Source organism: Myotis nattereri (genome assembly GCF_964212035.1).
Source record: "Myotis nattereri genome assembly, chromosome: 7".
NCBI lineage: Eukaryota > Metazoa > Chordata > Mammalia > Chiroptera > Vespertilionidae > Myotis > Myotis nattereri.
The window spans coordinates 66,735,269-66,752,661 of record NC_138082.1 but is presented as its reverse complement, the minus strand read 5'-3'; the positions used below and the strand labels follow the sequence as shown (position 1 = coordinate 66,752,661).

Here is a 17,393-nt window from a genome sequence, read left to right as displayed (position 1 = left end):
CATGTAATGATGTAGGTTTACATCATGTCACACATTGCATGCCAAAACAGTATAGAGTTATAAAGCAGCCTAATTTTCATGGATCTAGAATAAATTCCATCACTGGTTCTTTCCAAAGAAATTTAAATTTAGAAAAATGGAATCTTAAAAAGAGTTTTATTCTTGCACTATGGCCAATATGTGAGAAAAACCTACTAATTTAATATATTTTCAGTTGTAACATAGAGATAGATTAGAAATGTCGATTTGTGTCCCAATTCAGAACATAAAGGACATTTCTTTAGAATAGTGCTGTCCAATATGGTAGCCACTAGTACCATAAGGCTATTTAAATTAAATAAAAATTAAATAAAATTGTGACTCAGTTCTTCAGCTGCATAGCCACACTTCAAGTATTAAATAGCCTCTTATGGCTAGTGGCTACCATATTGAACCATAAGAACATTTCCATTATTCCATAAATTTTTACATTGTCATGGATAATCTAGAACCTCATTTCAGTAACTGCATTCTAATCAAACTAGAGGCCCGATTCGCAAAGATTCGTGCAATAATAGGCCTCCCTTCCCCTGGCTGCTGATACTGGCTTCCCTTTGGCACCCAGGACCCGGGCTACTTCACTCCTGCCACTGACAGGCACTCGGAACCTGGGTTGTTTTGCTCTGGCTGCTGCCAGGCATCTGGGGCCAGGGCTGCTTCACCCCGGCCGCCATTGCCACCCACTGGACCTGGGCTGAGGTGGTCAATGCCACCTCATGGCGACCAGTCGATTGGCAGTTTTGGCTGTGATGCCTCTTGGACCTTTATTATTATGATAGCACTACTCTACATAATTAATGGAAAAATTGCACAAATAGAAAATATTTTTCCCCATATTGATGTGGATTTGTTTTAATATCACAAAAAGTATTGTCTGATATCATTTAAAGCTTTACCATAGCTGAATTAAAAACAAAACAAAACCCCCCCCCAAAAAAAAAAACCAAAAAACTGTTTTATACAGTAGGATAAAATTAGAAAATCTCTTGAAAAATACTTTAGGAAATTGATAAAAAACTTTTTCTATCAAGTTATGATCTTGTTCTTTTTCTTAAAAATTATAATTATTGACAATTATGTGTAACTTTCTGGTTCTACAAAAAGATTTTAATTTGTTTTAACTACTTAAAAAACATTTTTATGTTTTTACACATAAATGTTTCCATAAAATTATACCTCCTAAATTAATCTACAAACCCTGATTTCTCTATATATAAAATGATATTTGATTCACTAAGATAATTGAAAAAATAGTGTGTGCTAAATTAATATTTCAGTAACACAGTGTTAAGCAAAAACATTTATATTTCAACCACCATTGACAGATTTCTTAAAACATATTAACCCATTTATATTCCTTAATAAGTCTAGTATCCTGAAAATAATACATCATTTTTTATAATTGAGACTCTTATAATGCTTCAGTATCATTACTATGAAACGTATTTTGATATATAGCACTGTTATAGGGGTGGATAGTTATTATTAGTTCTAATTCCCTTCAGAATAACCTCCTGAATCATTATCCATCAAACATATCAACTTTTCTAGTAATGTAGAACCTTCTAACTAATTTATATGGGTTTCAATCTATTTATTTGCAAATTCTAGGGGAATGAATGTCATCTCATTACATTCCTTGCCTTCAAGAAACTTACAGTTTAGTCCATATGTTTAAGTATAGATTGTTAAGTGAGCAGTAAGGAAAACAATTAATAATGATTGAGCTTTTGTTGTGTAATAGGCACTTGAATGCTGTTTCACTGCTTTCCTGGAGCTGATGCCACCTGGATGGGACTGTGGAAGTACTCCGAAGTTGCCCGGGAATATTGAATTGCTAAGGAATTTGGGAGCAGACAAGCTGAAGTTCCCATTTCATGGATCCCTTGTGTGCACCTTCAGACTTTGTGGATGCGGGTGAAGACTTGTGTGAAGATAAATTAAATACTCCTGCTACTGTAGCTGAAATATTTCAGGAAGACACTATTAGAACATTTTTTCCCCTTTATAATGAGGCTATCAATGGAAAAGTGGTCCTTTGCAAAGGAAAAGTGGCATTACTAAGTTGTGCAACCATTGGGAATACCAGCAATGTAAATCTCACATATTGGAATCCAGTGCCAGAAGGTAAGTTCATTTGCAGGGCCTGATAGGTGAAGGAACATTGACAAAATGATTTAATCTAGCTGCATGGTTCATCATTCACACAGTGGTATCTAAATACAAGAGTATCTTGCAGCAGCTGAGAGTTCCTGTACAGCTGCTGTGGAAATGTACTTCAGTTGGCAAAAGAGCCATCAGTGTCTTCTGTTTGAGCCTGTGTCATCAATTCTGCAAAATGAGATTATCCTTAGAGGATGTAACATATATAGCACTCCCCATTGTAAGGAGATTCCTAGACATTCATGAGGAGACCATTGAAAAATCACTATTTTCTCTCTCTGAACTTGAAGAGGCTACTTGTCAATGCTGCCTCTGTACTTCCAAAGGTCATTAAAGGTAAAGAGATGATCATTGTCACACCCACCTTCAGATATTGGAACTGAAGAAGGGAATTTATGGTGCCTGAGTCACAGAGTAAAATAACTGGAAAACTTGGTGAACAGATGAATTGGAGAAGACTTGAAGAAGGTGAGAGAGTGAGCCATGCTAAAACTGGTAGAACAGCACAACAGGTAGAGGGAACCACACCACAAAGACCCTAAGGCAGGAGAAATACACCTAGCACATTAGAGTAATACGACGATCAGGGATGTTAGAGTGGCAATAAAACCTAGGTCATTTGAGCCTTATAGATCATTTAAGTACATCAGCTTTACACTGAGTAAGGGCTTTGAGGTGATGTTATGATTGGACTTCCATGTTTAAATATTTCATACTGATTGGTTCACGAAGACTAACTTGTAGGGGTATAAGAATGAACTGGGAGATTTTTTAAGAGATTCTGGAAAGAGACAATTGTGGCTGTGTCTGGGGTTGTAGCAGTGAGGGCCTGAAAAGTGGTTAGAAACTGTATTTACTTTAAATTTCAAGCTAATATGATTTCCTGAGGGACTGGATATTAAGTATGAGGGAAGATACTTTTATGACATGGCAGTAGGGTGAATGGAGTTACAGTGAAGTGAAATAGGAAAAGTGAGCTTAGAGCAGTGTTGGGAGAGATCAAAAGTTTTACTTTTGGACATGTTAAGTTGGGATGTGTATTGAATGTCCAAACAGAGATGGATATACGCATCTGAACTGTGGAAAGATACCTTGTCTTGAGACAAAATGTGATGGCCATCAGTGTAGAGATAATATTTAAAGCCATGAGAATGGATGGGATAAAAAGGAAGTGAGAGAGAAGGAGAAGAGAGAGGAGAGGAGAGGAGAGGAGAGGAGAGGAGAGGAGAGGAGAGGAGAGGAGAGGAGAGGAGAGGAGAGGAGAGGGGAGGGGAGGGGGAGGGATGGGAGGGGAGGAGAGGGGAGGGGAGGGGAGAGTTGGGGACTGAGCTGTGAGGAATTCCAACATTAAGAGATTAGAAGAGAGAACTATAAGAGATTGAGGAGTGGCCACTAAGTGAGAGAACAAATAAGAATCTATTGTCAAAAAGAAAGAAAGAAAGAAAGAAAGAAAGAAAGAAAGAAAGAAAGAAAGAAAGAAAGAAAGAAAGAAAGAAAGAAAGAAAAGGGTATTGAAAAATTTCTGTGCTCTATTGTGTCAAATGCTGCTGACAGTTGGAATAATATAGGAATTGAGAACTTTTATGTATTTGTAGAGAGGATGAGTTAGATAAAAGAATAAAAGCAATGTTTGGTTTGGACTGCATGCTTACACAATTGAATGCATGATGAGTCAATTCAATTAAATAAAGAATTTAGAAGAAGACTGTGGGCAAAGATAATGTGTCAAGCAATTATCTTGAACCCTAGGGTGCAGGTGCACACTCTGGGTAGTCCAGGCGCTCCATTGTCACAGGGGGGTGCGTAGGTGGGGACCTAGGTCAGGCTTGTCTAAGGCTGTGGCAAGAACTTTAGCAATAGCAGCAGAGGTGGTTGCTGATGCCATGACTCCCTGAGAGAGGAGAACTTCAAATGGGGCAAAGCACAGACTGGGAGCCCTTGCCTGTGGCATCTCTCAGATATCAAGGTCTAGCCTGACCACCATTGCAGGCAAAGTCAGTGCTTTGATACTAACCATTGTTCGTGCATTTTTAGCAAATAAAAGCATATACATGGGTATTGCTATAAAGGATATCAGAGAGGCATTAGAATTTTTCAAAGAGTTTTAAATCTCAAGCTTTAAAAACTGCTGCAACATATCAAAGCACAAGTCCACAGAATTAGTAGTAATTAGATTTAACATGGCTGCATTTGACCGAAAAGAACACTATTCCCATGTGAAACTTTGAATCCATCAATTAGTAATGAAGAGATAATTTTGAAATTATTTCTTTCCTCCTTATTATTCAATCTACAGCTATAAAATATGTAAGCATGTGTTTTGAAATTTTTTAAATATATACACATCATGAAGCCATTTTTGTCTTGTACAATAACCAATAGTTGCAAGGTATGTTGATGGAAACATTAAAATGCTCTTGTATACATTTATATTCAAATTTATATATTAATTAAAATATATTTATATATTAAAGTTATAAAAAACAAGCAGAACTGATTTGCCTGAACAGTTAAATTTCTCTAAAAATGTGGTTACTTGAGAGTTATCAGCTTTAGAAGCAATAAATTTTTATTTCAAAGTAATTTATTAGAAATTTATCCCCCAGAAAGGATGGTGTTCAGAGAGTTTCAGGGTTGGTGAACATAGAGAGTTTCTGGAAGTTTAGTACACTTCTGGAGGCCATAGAAGCTCTGCACTCCTTCCCACATACCTTGGCTTATGCATCCCTTCCATCTACCTGTTTCTCAGTCATATCCTTTTATAGCAAACTAGTATATAAAGTAAAAAATGTCATCCTCAATATCATTGATTGAAATTGTGGTAGACAGTTAGATAGGTATGAGCAGAGCATGGACGATGGGCCAGGTACAGAAAGTCAACAAGGGGAAAGCCCTAGGTCAGGGGTGGGCAACCCCTGGCACGAGTGCCAAACACAGCACGCCCGTAACTTTTGCTGGCATGCAAAACCCTCTCTTATAATCTTCCATTTACAATTCTTTTCTTAATGTCGACTTTTTTATTTTTCAGATAAATTCAGTGTAGGTGCATCTTAGATAAATAAATAATTTTACATAATAAGTTATCTTAAAGACCATAGACATGGATTGATGAAAGAGGGGAAGAGCAATTTCTATGCCTCTCTGCCTTAACTCTCCCTGCCTTCCTAGGTCCGACCGGTGTTTGGGTTTCATCCACATATGCTTGTGAATCTTTGTTCTCAGTGATGAATTTTGTTAAGTCTCATAATAGGAGTAGCCTGACGGATGAAAGTGGCAGCTCATGCATATCTCTGAAGGTCACGAAATATAAACCTGATGTAAAATCTCTATCATCAGTGATCCAGCAGCAAAAGTCCCACTGATAATATCAAACAGAGTCATAAAGTTTTCTGTCGGACTATCAGTGTACACGTATACATTAAAAAATAAATGTATTTTTCATCATCATATACTGTGTTTTTGTCGCTCGAATGAATTTTATTATTTCTTCAAGGTTCTTCACATACATCCACCTTAAGAGATATCAAGTAGGCGTAACATGTTCTCAAAAAATTAGGGTTGATGCCGAAACCATTTTGGCTCAGTGGATAGAGCGTCGGCCTGCGGACTGAAAGGTCCCAGGTTCGATTCCGGTCAAGGGCATGTACCTGGGTTGTGGGCACATCCCCAGTAGGAGATGTGCAGGAGGTGGCTGATTGATGTTTCTCTCCCATCGATGTGTCTAACTCTCTATCTCTCTCCCTTCCTCTCTGTAAAAATATAAAATAAAATATATTTTTTAGAAAAATTAGGGTTGTCACGCAGAAGAATTTTGAGTCAGAGATTTTGCTGGTTTTGGCACGCACTCACAAAAAGGTTGCCCACCCCTGCCCTAGGTGTTTAACAAAGGGCAGAACTGGGACAACAAGGACATCGCCCCTAGGGTAGCCTTTCCTCCCCTGGCATGTTGCCAAACATGCGGGTTAGACCCTCTTAGAGGGGAATAAGGTGGCCAGAGAAGAGCCCTTAAGCATAAAGCCCTGAGACAATGAGTTCTGACCCACGTTAAGTACAACTAGGCCTCACTTATGTTTCAGCACCAGGCCCAGAAAAGCAGCAAAAACAAAGCAAGTGATGCCACATTGATATTGGGATATGCTTTTTTTGACTAAAGACCCCCCTGCCCTGACCAAGCAGTGGAGACCATGACCTTGAAAGGACACATCTGGAAAGCTGATGAATATTCTATTGGGATCCTCCCATGTGTCCTCCAGATAAATACCCTCCAGCCAGAGGACCCGGTGCTGCTCTCTCTATGGAACAGCCTGTGCCTTTCCGCACGCCCTTCCCCCAGGCCAGGTCTCCTTGCCTCTCTCTTTCTCCTAAGCTCCAAGTGCCCTTCTTTTGACTTTATAACTTCTTTCCTGAGCCCATTTATTCTACAGCTCACTTCTTCTACTTCTGTAACGTTCTAAATAAGCTTCCTCTTATAGTTTGAGTCTTGGCTCTGAATTCTTTCTTAGCTGGAACTCAAGTACCGAGGTTGCTGAACCGAGGTCTAACACCTGGTACTGTTTTGCTGCCAACAAAATGAGTTGTTAAATGTATAAATTCTGATGGACAAATAAGAATGCATATAGTAAGTAGAAAGAAAACACTCATGAATAAAAAGGGCTGAGTAGGAAAAACAGCAACAGACAAGCTCTAACTGAAGGTAATAGTTGCTACATAAGAAAAGTAATTTCTCTGAAAGAATGTTGGCCCTTTTGATTATGTTCAAGAGAAGACAAAAATCTGGATGATTATGGTAGTGTAGTATGTATGTGCTTGAAATAACACACATATATACAAACACACACTTTAGATCAAATAAAAGCTATTGTGGCATGAAATAACCCAGAAGAAATCTAATGTGTAAGCTCTGACATGAAGAGTAAGTGGAGAGTTTTGGACAGATGTGTTGCTGAAAAATGGCAAGAAATTCAGCAACAGCTAATTAAACAACATTTTGTTTTCATAAACAAGACCACGATTTAAATTATTTTCAAGTAGAGACCATGGCAATGCCAATAATTCCTAAGGAAATTTAGAGAACATAGGTTGGAGAAAGAAGAGACATAGGGAGATCAGGTAAAGCAAACAAAAATTAAAGAAACATTTTGTAGAACTAAAATGGCCATCAAATTTAAATCTACAGTTCCTTCCCCTCTCAGTAAAGATGTCCTTAATATGATAATGGATGTCAGAGGGTGGGGAGAGAGGCAGCAATCATTTCAATATGAGATAAGAGGACTCCATCTTGTCTGAATATGAAGCTTTAGACCTGCATTTTATTTCAAGTTTGGTGAACAGCAATCAGTTCCCATTTGTGATTAGTCTCTGTCTTTTCACTAAAGAGAGGGTTGAGACACAGTTTTAAAGGTTATTCTACACCAGACAAAAGGAGTACATGAAAAATAAAAGGCTTTTCAAATGATCTAAAGTGCACTTGAATCTGCCACTTTGATATCATTAGCAAATTGTGATTGATTAAGTATCACAGTTAAATCTCTTACAAGCTTTTTGGAATAAAAGGGGGTATAGCAAGCGTGGATATTCCCAGTATGTGGCATTATTTTTTAAATGTGCAATGTACTTTTTGAGGTTATGCAATCCTATCTCTTTTTCCTGAAATTATAAAATTAGAATCTTGAGAGTAGCTGTTCCTGAATCGGCGTCCAGGCAGATGATTGTCTTGCCATTTCAGCCTGGGGATTAATAGTAAAATCTTGGGATAAAGCTCAGGTTCCACTCCATTGATGATGCAGATGTGAGACAAACATGGTTTGATTCTTTTTATGTTACTCTTTTAGTTAAAAGCCTTCACTCCTAGCAAGGTCGGCCCATCTCAACTAAACAGTTGATTATGTGTGCACTCATTTTTATAGGCACTGCCAAATATTTTTATAAAGTGAAAGAACTAACATAGTTAAGGTATAATGTATAAAAAGTATACATTATAATTGTCTGGTATAATGTATAAGAATTTCAGTTGCACCACACCTCTTCGTCATTTCATATTTTCAAACTGTTTTCATTTTGGTCATTCTGGTGAATATGTAATATATTTCATCTTGGTTTCATTTTTAACTTCCTTGATGAATAATGAAGTTGGGCAACTCTTCATATGCTTATTAACTGTTTGCATGATCTTTTTTATAAAGTAGTAGTCAATCTTTTGAAAGTTTTGCAAATGGTTATCTGTGTTTACATTAATTGTAAGATTCTTTTATGTAATCTAGCTAAGAGTCCATTGTGGTATATAAGTATTGCAGAGTTCTTCTCCCACTCTGTGATTTGTCTTTTCACTTTCTCAATATTGATTTATGGCGAACAGAAGTTTTAAAACCTAATACAGTCCAAATTACAAATATTTTCTTTTATGATTAGTCTTTTTTGTTGTTGTTCTGTTTAAAAAATATTTGCCTGCCTTCAGTTTATGAAGGCCTCCTCCTACGTTATCGTTAGTCTATTACCTTACAAATGTACATTATGATCCATCTGGAACTGGGTGTTTACTATGCTGTGAAGTATTGGTCAAAGTTATTTTTTTTTTCTATTTGAATATACAATTGACCCAACACTATTTATTAAAGTTTTTGTCGCTAAATTGCGGTACTACCTTCATCATATAACAACTAACTGTATATATGTCACCCCTCTGTTTTGTTTCATTATTATATTTTCAGACTTATTTGTTGAGATCTTCATATGGCCTTCATATTAATTTTCCACTTTTATTCTTTTAGTCAATGGTGTCTATGCTATTGACATCAGACCGATTCTTATCTCTCCAAACTCTTATTCCTCATATTCTATTATTTCTGTCATTGCCATTTACCCTGTTGAAATATTTTTCAATCAACTTTCTGGAAAAAAAGAGTCTTTTAAAGATTAAAATAGACTGTATGGCACTCAATTTAAATAGACTCGTCTCTCCCTCCTCCTCTTCCTTAAGTACAACTATAAACCTTTTAAATACAAACCAAAATCTTATATACCTGAAAGGAGTAACAGACAAATTCTCAATTATAGTTGATGACTTAAAAAATCTCAGTATCTGATAAAATTGCTATACAGAAAATCAGCAAAAATGTAGATAATCTGAATAATACAATCAACCAACATGATCTACTATCTATCTATCTATCTATCTATCTATCTATCTATCTATCTATCATCTACCTACTATCTATCAAGTATCTAGATCACTACACCCAGAAACAGTAGAATATACATTTTCTCACAACTGCATGTGAATCTACAATTATCTGGAAAAAAAAGCTTAAATAATGTACATTGTACTTCAAACTATTACTTAATACTATCTACTTTTGAACATAATTCAATTTACATGTAAAATATTTTCAAATATACTTTTTAATTGGATTAGAAACAAAAATATTTTTGAATGACTAATGTAAAAATTAAAAACAATAAATACTAACAGTTCTCTTGTTTTTTTCATGCAGAATTATTTCTTCTTTCTCTACATAAAGTATATCCATCTCACATTCCAAAAGTAAATACTTAGCTTCTTTAGAAAAAGCTGTTACTTGCTGTACTGTACTGTAATTTTAAAATATAATTACTATAAGAAATCTGGTCTTCTTGCTTATTTAATCCCCATAAACAGGATGGCGGTATCTTTAACCTATTGAAATGAGAGTAATAATATTAAAGTTGTTTTTTTTTTAAATTTAAAGGCACTGATTTGAGATGTCTACTCCATTTCAAAATTAAACTATCATCTCTTTGTGACTTAGTAATAGGCACTTCATCACACATTTTAACCATATATAGCTTTGGTATATACAGAATGTACAAATACATTCATTTAGTTAAGTACATTTAGAGTTAACTATCTCTCGTGCTCAAATTTATTAACAAGCAGAATGGCTTTGCCAGTTTGTTGGAACTAGCAAAGGAGCGTGGTATTGTAGCAATATTGATTTTTTATTTCAAAATCCTTTGCTAGAATGAAGGTGTAAGAATTGGCAGCTTCAACTCCTGCAGAATGTTATCACCAGACTGTCAGAAAGAGTGCACTTAATGCCGACTCTGACGAAACTGGGTGTGCTCTAAACCAAGCATGAGCCATGGACTTCTTATGCCAGCAAGCATTTCAACTTTTACCTTATTACCACATCTCCTGGACGCAGCAGGATAATGTCTTTTATGCTTTTTACTGCTTGTATGTGAAATCACAAAAATTTTGCCAAATGTAGTGAAAGTTCAGGGCTGTTCCCTGACACTGGTTTCCTGCCTGTTGGTCTTTGGAAGTTTGAATGCACAAGTCTGCATCTATCATTGGGGTCTATTATACTTCACCCATCACCTTGACAAAGCATTTTTTCATTGTGTAGCCTGCTTTCAAGAGAGTCGGTAAAACATGCCATGGCACAGAAAAATTGCTTTCTTTCAAACATCCCCCTGCTCAAATTTATTAAAAAACAGAATGGGTTTGTCAGTTTGGGGGAACTAGCAGAGTTCCCCCAATCTTCTATCGGAAGATTGGAAGTCATGTTTCCTTTAAGGAAATTCAGAAAGTAAATTTAGGGATATTAGAAAAAATGCTAAGGTATATTTACATTATGAGTTTGTCACACAAACCTGATTTAAAAAGAAAACCACTGAAAATTTCTGGAGGAAGAAGAAAGGTCAATTATGTTATAAAAAGTAGACAGTGTATGACATGAGGACCATAGGTCAAAAACATTCTTTATTTCCCTCTCATTAGAATGCCTTCCTATGAGAAGGTTAAATGCTCCAGGAGAGGGGTAGGATTTTTCTCATGTTAACTAATCCAGACAAAAGTGAACAGAGATTTGCTTTCTTCAGCATTTTTTTAAAAAAATATATTTTATTGATTTTTTACAGAGAGGAAGGGAGAAGGATAGAGAGTTAGAAACATCGATGAGAGAGAAGCATCGATCAGCTACCTCGTGCACACCCCCTACTGGGGATGTGCCCGCAACCAAGGTACATGCCCTTGACCAGAATCGAACCTGGGACTCTTCAGTCCCCAGGCCGACGCTCTATCCAGTGAGCCAAACCAGCTAGGGCATTTCTTCAGCATTTATTGATATTAATTGCTTTATTGAACTATCTGTGAGAACACGGATTTCCCAATGCCAGCATAAAGGATCATTATTTATAAGCTAACTGACCCCACAAATTCTACACTTGGCTCAACATTTCTGTTGGAAATACTGAAAACATCTTTTTTAAAAATGGTGTTATATTTCAGCTTTTCATACTGTATGCTAAATTACATAAGCTAAATGATAAAACATTTTCCAGGAAAGGGAAACTTTAAAGTCCCACATACTAGGCTTCAAAGCCCTGAAGTGCAGCTTATTATTACATTTTTCTTCCATTTATTTTTCATTCTTCCCCTTTGGCTCTGTCTTACAGGTGTCCCTAGTTACAACCATCAGTAAAAACAAAACACATGTGTAGGCTATAAATCTGTATTTGTGTTAATTCATAAGATAAAAATATCTTCAGTTCTTCCACCCGATTCCCTTTCCTTCTACCACTTGGAAGCTCTCTACAGGGCTCTGAGCTTATGATGACAGAAACCAAATTCTGTCCCACATGACAGTTTAACAGGCAAGTGTCTGTGTGTCATTTCTCATTGAAACTAAAGAAGTCAAGGTGGAAATTCCGGGGTTAATTTAGAACATAAAAGGACTTAGGAAAGGAATCAATATTTGGTAAAAGGGGGAGCTGCCAATTGCATCTTTTTGTAGACCTACTCAAGTCTCAGTCAGCCCTATGTTACTTTTCATACTGGAAATCCTAGCCTTGAATATCTAATAGTACATTTCCCAGGCACCAAAAGGGAGGCTCTTATAATTTTTGTTCAGATATTCATATTATAAAGGTGCCAGAGGCAATGCTAAAGTCAAGGTAGAATTGGTTATTTGCTTGTAAAGTCTAATTTTAGTGTTTAATAGATCAGCTGTTTTAAATCACATCACATTGAAATGTAATATGCAAATTGTCAGCTTAGACTATTATCTCCTTTCTCCTTCACTTTTATTTTGATAAAATAATAATTGGGTCTCTAACATGGTTTTCTATTTCTGAAACAACATCACCAACAACTGCAACAAAGCATCCAGGCTGTTGTGTATTATAGTTTGATGTATCACTGTTTTGTGTTTGTATTCTATTTTTTCAAATCATTTCTCCAGCGTTAAGAATGAATACATTCTTTTGTGAGAAAAAAGAAAGTATTTTTTAAAATACAAAGATGTATCTAATAGTCATCTCACAGTGAAGACATGAATTTATATAGTGCTTTTAGGGTATCTTAGATTTGATTATGAAGTTATTCCATGAGTAGGTCTTGCCAAGACTATCACCGAATCAATGGACTGAACTTATTAGGTCATCATCTCTTACTAACAGTATAGAGCTCTCAGAAGCTTTATTAGGTGCAATTGTAAGTGGCTCAGACAAGAGATTTCAATCATTTCTTTTAGAGATGATTCCACAGCTTCAGAAATTTTATTGGCAAGAAATGACTTCTGATGCCCAGTCAGATGTGTCATTTTTCACTTAGAACATTTGCAATCAATCCTGCCCCCCACCTCCTACCAACCACACAGTTTTGCCTGCATTGTTCTTTTTGTTGGTTTGTTTTTGTGTTTCCACACTATTTTCACCCAGTGAATTTTGCCCACATGGCCAAATACCCACATAAGGAGAAAAATCAAATTGGACAGGTTTGCATGAATAGGGATTAGAAGGAGTTGAAGTAAACCGTGGAAAGAGAGTATTTAGTTTGGCTTAAATCACTGCTATAATCACTTAAACATGAACAACAACCCATTTGGAAACCATCAGAAACTGTTTTATATCACAGACATATCATTAGGCCCCACAACATTCCAGGAACTTGCCCTTTTCAGCCTCCGCCTACCCTCTGAGAGACTATTTCTGTAATAGCATTGTCAATAGAGATTTTGAACATTATTTTACCTTCCAACTCACAAAGATAAGATGGTATGGCCAGGGTATTGTCCTGTGTGCCTTCTTTTTCTGGGATGGAGGCTTTAAGAAACTATAGCAAGCCAATAGGGAGGCTCCCTCTCCACAGTGCATAGGAAAAGCTCCCTGTGATCCAGGAGCCCCATAGCGGGGCCTTTCTCAGCCTATAAACAATACAGCTATGAATTTCAGTGGGTGAAGCATCAGGCTGGAAATCTGTAATAACATGAGTTCTGATTCCAGATCTATAATTCACTGGCTTGTTGAGTGACAGTGGGCACAAAACTTCACTGGCGTGTCTTTTCAAAAGTTTAATCTTGAAATTTATTAGTTACACATTTGATAATAGTAAAATATATCACCTCAAAAAAAAAGAACAGTCTAAGAAGAGTAATTTAAAGCAAAAAGGCTAAGCTGATGCTCTGTAAACATAAAAATGCACATTTGAATTAAAAGCCATTCATGACACCTTAAAAAAAAAAGAGCTGGTGGACCTCTGAGCTATAAAATATTAAAATGTATTGTTCAGCTTTATAATCTGAAAGTGTTAATTGCTGTGAAATAAAAAATAAAAAACAGATCAAGATAGATTCATGGCTCAGAAAAACATCAAAACAAGAATTTGGAATAAGATTAAATTGACATGATTCAATAGTTTCTTGCATGAATACTTACTAAATGATGCTGAAATGTTAGTTAAACATTTCTAGATAATTATTTGTCTCTATCCATTGCTAAAAGTATATTGTTATTGCTTAAAATGTTAAATTAAAACATCGAATAGAACATTTTAGATAAATATAAAATGTCTGATTGTGTAGAATCTCTCTAAATTTCTCAGCAATGAAGGAACTCACAAATGAGAAATCAAGAGTTTTTATAACATTAGATTAAATTTCTAAATGTCAAAATAATATATTAAAGTTTCAAAGTAAACAAAAACTAAGGCAAATTTTACTATTTTTACAATAGACTTATGGTATTCTTTATAATTTATAGTTTGAATCCTACAAAAAAATACCACTATCTAATAAATATTAAAAATAAATGAACAGAATCCCAAAAATAAGAAATAGAGTTAACCAATGTATTACTAAAATTTTATCCTCATTACAATTCAACTAGTACAGATCAAATATATTTTGTTTGTGTTGTTTCTTTTTTGTTTGTTTTTTACAAAAATATTTTTTCTAGTATGGGCCTCTTTTAAACCACTGGTAGGAATATTAGTTTTCACAAACTTTATGGAAAGGTATTTGGAAACATTTGTTTTTTACTTTAAAAATTCTTATGCCTAAACTTTGGTTTCATTATTTTCCCTTCCAGAAATGTATCTTTAGAATTTGCCAGAAATAAGCAAAAACATGTTTATTGCAGCATTGTTTATAATTGTAAACTATTGGAAAAGTGAATGCTCATTAAAGAGATAATTGATTGAAATTAGTCCCATGCATAAACTCAACTAAAATGTTGCCCAAAATATGCAAAAATAGAAAAAAAATATGTAAAAACAGTTAAATTAGATAACAATCTTGTAAAATTTTATATAAACCACAATGTGCTTTGGGCTTATGTAGTTATCCATATATATATATATTTAACACATTGTATGCAGGAAACGTATTTATACGTTTTACATATTTATACGTTCTACCAGTGTAGTAGAGCGCGGGACACATATTAATACGTTTTTTATAGACTAGCGGTAGAATGCGGGTAACGTATAAATACGTAAACTAAAGTTTTCGTAATTTTACTGAACATTGCCATTTGTGCAAAAAATTAGCAAAAATGGCCTGCGCCACCTGTTGGCGTGCGATAAAAACTACCCGCAAACAATGTGTTAAGTGACCATCCAACCATTTGACTGTTCAACCTATAGCTATGATGTGCAATGACCACCAGGGGGCAGATGCTCTGACCAGTAGCTATGATGCACACTGACTACCAGTGGGCAGAAGTTCAATGCAGGAGTTTCCAAGCGGCGGTGACTTGGCAGCTGCAGTTCTTGGGTGATGCACCTGGAACCAGAGAGGAGAAAGCCCGATTCCGGGGTGTGTCACCCAAAAACAGCCCTCTCGCAATCTGGGACTCCTTGGGGGATGGCGGAGAGCTGGTTTTTGCCTAATCCCCACAGGCCAGGCCAAGGGACCCCACCAGTACACAAATCAGTGCACTGGGCCTCTAATATAGGAATAATAATCAAATCTAATAATAGACAAACATGGTAAATGACCATACCTCTGCTATGCTTCCCATTGTCTAATCAGCCAGATATGCAAATTAACCACCAACCAAGATGGCGGCCGGCAGCCACACAGCTGAAGCGAGCAGGAGGCTTGCTTGCTCCAGTGATGGAGGAAGCCAAGCTTCCTCCCTGCTGTGGCCAGGCTCTGAGCTCCACTCTAAGCAACAAAGTTGCAATTATAGAGGCTAAACAAACCCCAGATACCTGCTTTCAGCAGGCCCTGGCCTCAGAGCTAGAGTGGCAACAAAGTTTCAATTATAGAAGGTAAATAAATCCCAGAATAAAAAAAAGAAAAAGAAAAAGAAAAAAAGGAGAGGCTGGGAGCTTCCGTCGCCAGCTTGGCCAGCCTGAAAACAGCCCTCAGCCCCTCATCCAGACTGGCCAGGCACCCCAGTGGGGACCCCCGCCCTAAAGGGGGTGTAGGCAGCCTGAAAATAGCCATCAGCCCCTCACCCAGGCTGGCCATGCACCCCAGCGGGACCCCCACCCTGATCCAGGACACCCTTCAGGGCAAACCAGCTGGCCCCCACCCATGCACCAGGCGTCCATCCTATAGAGTAAAAGAGTAATATGCAAATTGACCCTAACAGCAGAATGCCTGGGAATGACTGGTCACTATGACACACACTGACCACCAGGGGGCAGACACTTAATGCAGGAGTTGCCCTCTGGCGGTCAGTGAGCTCCCACATGGAGGAGCTCTGCTCAGCCACAAGCCAGGCTGATGGCTGCCAGTACAGCAGTGATGGTGGGAGCCTCTCCCGCCTCCTCAGCAGCGCTAAGGATGTCTGACTGCAGCTTAGGCCTGCTCCCCGCTGGCAAGTGGGCATCCCCCGAGGGCTTCCGGGCTGCCAGAGTGATGTCTGATTGCCAGCTTAGGCCCAATCCCACAAGGTGCAGGCCTAGGCCAGCAGGTGGTCATCCCCCAAGGGGTCCCAGAGTGAGAGACGGCACAGGCTAGGCTGAGGGATATCCCCCCCACCCCGAGTGCACAAATTTTTGTGCACTGGGCCTCTAGTTAAAAATAATACTTCATGCCACTGTGGCTGAAGCCATGACCATGCTCAGGCTTCAGAGGAGGCTTCCCTCCCCTGATCAGCTTGGCTCAGTGGTTGAGCGTCGATCTATGAACCAGGAGGTCACATTTAGATTCCTGGTCAGGGCACATGCTGGGATTGTGGGCTCCATCCCCAATGGGGAGCGTGCAGAAGCAAGCTGATCAATGATTCTCTTTCATCATTGATGTCTCTCTCTCTCTCTCTCTCTCTCTCTCTCTCTCTCTCTCTCTCTCTCTCTCTCTCTCTTCCTCTCTGAAATCAATAAAATACATATTTAAAAAAAAGAGGCTTGCCTCCAGTGTCCTCCACTGTGGCGAAAAGAAGGTCTGGTTCGACCAAATGAGACCAATGAAATCACCAATGCCAACTCCCATCAGCAGATTGGGAGGCTGGTCAAAGATGGGCTGATCATCCCAAAGCCTGTGACTACCCATGCCCAGGCTCAATGCTAGAAAAACCCCTTGACCTGCAGGAAGGGCAGGCATAGGGGCATAGGTAAGTGAAACAGTACTGCCAATGCTAGAATGCCTGAGAAAGTAACCTGGATGCGGAGAATGAAAATTCTTTGCTGGCTACTTAGAAGATACTGTGAATCTAAGATTGACCGCCACATGTACCACAGCCTGTACCTGAAGTGAAGGATAACATGTTCAAAAACTAGTGGATTCTCATGGAACACATCCAAAAGCTGAAGGCAAACAAGGCTGGAAAGAAGCTTCTGGCTGACTAGGCCAAGGCCCACAGGTCTAAGACCAAGGAAGCTCCCAAATGCCCTGAAGAGTGGCTCCAGGCCAAGAAGGATGAAATCAAGACTGCCCAGGAGGAAGAGACCAAGAAATGAAGCTTCACCTCTCTTACCTGTACAT

General features: G+C 37.8%; 1 pseudogene across 1 annotated transcript; it reads left to right on the top strand.

The window, feature by feature from the left end:
- Positions 1-1,916: 1,916 nt before the first annotated feature.
- Positions 1,917-17,368, top strand: LOC308522026 (large ribosomal subunit protein eL19-like; annotated as a pseudogene). The gene is made up of 3 exons: positions 1,917-2,166; positions 12,901-12,956; positions 16,813-17,368. The product of its transcript is annotated as a large ribosomal subunit protein eL19-like (transcript).
- Positions 17,369-17,393: the final 25 nt, after the last annotated feature.